This window comes from Hipposideros armiger, unplaced genomic scaffold, assembly GCF_001890085.2.
Source record: "Hipposideros armiger isolate ML-2016 unplaced genomic scaffold, ASM189008v1 scaffold_1645, whole genome shotgun sequence".
In the NCBI taxonomy this organism is placed as follows: Eukaryota; Metazoa; Chordata; class Mammalia; order Chiroptera; family Hipposideridae; genus Hipposideros; species Hipposideros armiger.
Window position 1 is genome coordinate 18,708 of NW_017732995.1, and position 2,397 is coordinate 21,104.

General features: G+C 45.0%; 1 pseudogene; it reads right to left on the reverse strand.

Annotated features, from left to right (window-relative positions):
* Window positions 1-756: 756 nt before the first annotated feature.
* Window positions 757-1,841, reverse strand: LOC109377941 (glycoprotein-N-acetylgalactosamine 3-beta-galactosyltransferase 1 pseudogene; annotated as a pseudogene).
* Between the last annotated feature and the right edge of the window lie 556 nt (window positions 1,842-2,397).

Here is a 2,397-nt window from a genome sequence, read left to right on the forward strand (position 1 = left end):
TGTTTCCTTTTAGAATTTTCATTAAGGCGGATCTGTTTAGCATTATGTATGTTTTACTTAACATGGTGCTGAGTAGTTTTGGTAAGTTTAATTTTGTGTCCTCAGTGACACTAAACTTCTTGTCAGAAACAGGCAACAAAATCTCTCATTTGACCACTGTTCAAAGGATTTCTAACATGGAATGTTCACTTAGAAAGAATTGCTCCCTGGAACCCCAGTGTTCTCTTCAAAGATGCAGAGATCCTTTATCAGTGTCCATTAGACACTCTACCTTTGCTGTTTTATGGGTTTCTTTCAAGGACTTTTTTTTTTTTTAAAGATTTTATTGGAGAATCGGGGAAGGGGAACAGACATGTTGCTGTCCTTTGGTTCTTCAGTCTAGTTGTGGAGGACGTCGCTTCACTGGCCCATGTTGGTGTTATCATTACGCTCTTCTCGGGTGAAGCAGTCGCTCACCGGTCATTGGACAGCCACTCATGGCTTCTCATGGCAGCTCATGCCAGCTGCCGGCTGCTCACACTGCCTGCCAGCTGCTCACTGTAGCTCATGGCAGCCCACTGCAGCAGGGACTGTAGCCTACGCCATTGCCGGTGACTCATGGCAGCTCAGCTTCAGGTTGAGCTGTTGTTCACCATCTTAACTGTAGAGGGTGCAGCGTCACTGGCCCACATGTGGGATACGAACTGGGGCCCTGCTGCTCAGAGCTGGCGTCCCAAGCCAACTCTTAACCAAAGCACTAATCGGCCAGCCCCTCTTTCAAGGACTTCTTAAGTTTGCTTTTGGATCTTCATGTTTGTTTGCTTGACTTATTATTCCTTGTAGTAGATTCTCAGGAAAGGCAGGTTGATATCTGTGTAAATAACCATATGGATGAAGATGATAACTGAAGTATTCTAACTCATACACAGCTGCAGCATGAGCATAGTGAAAGGAAACTGCAAGATCAGAGGGGCAACTGGGACCCTCTACAGGAAGAGAACAGTTACATTTCCAGTACCAAAGGTTCTGGGTAGAGAACCGTAGGTTAGGTGGCATTTTGGCAAGAGGGGATGAAGAGTTTCTTTTCCAGTGGTATCCCTGGAATCTGATTCTGTGTTTCGGATTTCCATGCATCTTCCCAGTGCTGTCTTCTGAGGAGGAAGAGGAGTATAGGTACTGGCTTTAATCACAGGAACAAATCTCAAGGCTTCTTTGCTCAGTTCATCCCCTGCTCCTCCATTCACAAAGCGCTGCTTTAGGTAATGCTTCAGGGTCATCGTTGACAAGCAGACATCTCAAGTCGTCTAGTGCGACATGTATATTCTCATTGGCTTTCATAAACCAATCACCACAATCTAGACAATGGTCATGAATATACTGAAAGGCTTGAACTGTTTTCCAATATAATTGGTTTCTGTCTTCTTCGGTGTTTAATCTCACAGCAGGGAAGTCTTTATTTTCCTCTGTGCTCATAAAAAAATGCTTTATTATAAGGCCCTGGTCCATGTCGCTCTGACATATTTGGCCGTTTGTTCCAGGTTTCGAGGTCCTGTCATAACCCAGCAAAGAATTTTCACCTTCTAGAGGGTTTCAGCAACATCTGTGCTCTCATATTTGTGATGATTATCATCTGTATTCAACTTCATCTGCCTTTCTAGATGATTCTGTCCGGTATACTCTGAATTCCTCGCATGAGGATACTTATTAAGAATATTAGGCTAGATGTCACCTTGTTCTTCCAACAAAGTACTAAATAGCTGAGAACATTAAAAAATATACCTGACTGCTAACCCAGAAAGGTAGGTGAAACAGGGCAGCCAAGAATTTCAGGCCACTCATTTCCTAAAGCGCATTTCCAACATCAGTGGGGTTCCCTCCTTATCCTTTGGGAGAGATGAGGCAGGACCACGGCTGCTTTGGGCAGCTGCGGACACTGTGCACTGTGGTCCCGGATGCCGTGTGCTCAGCTCTCCAGCATTATTTATGTATGTATGTATGTATGTATGTATGTATGTATTTATTTATTTATTTATTATTTTATTTATTTATTTTTAAAGATTTTATTAGGGAATTGGGAAAGGGGAACAGACAAGTTGTTGTCCTTTTGTTCTTCAGTCTAGTTGTGGAGGACATCGCTTCACTGGCCCATGTTGGTATTATCATTCTGCTCTTCCTGGGTGAGGCAGTCACTTGCCAACCATTGGACGGCCGCTCACGGTGGCTCATGGCAGCTAACAAAACCTCACACCCACTGCTGGCCAGCCTCACTGCAGCCTATGCCATCACCGGCTACTCATGGCAGCCCAGCTCTAGGTCAAGCTGTTGCTCACCATCTTAGTTGTAGAGAGCACAGCGTCACTGGCCCTAATGTGGGATCCGAAGCGGGGCCCTGCTGCTCAGAGCTGGCATCCCAAGCCA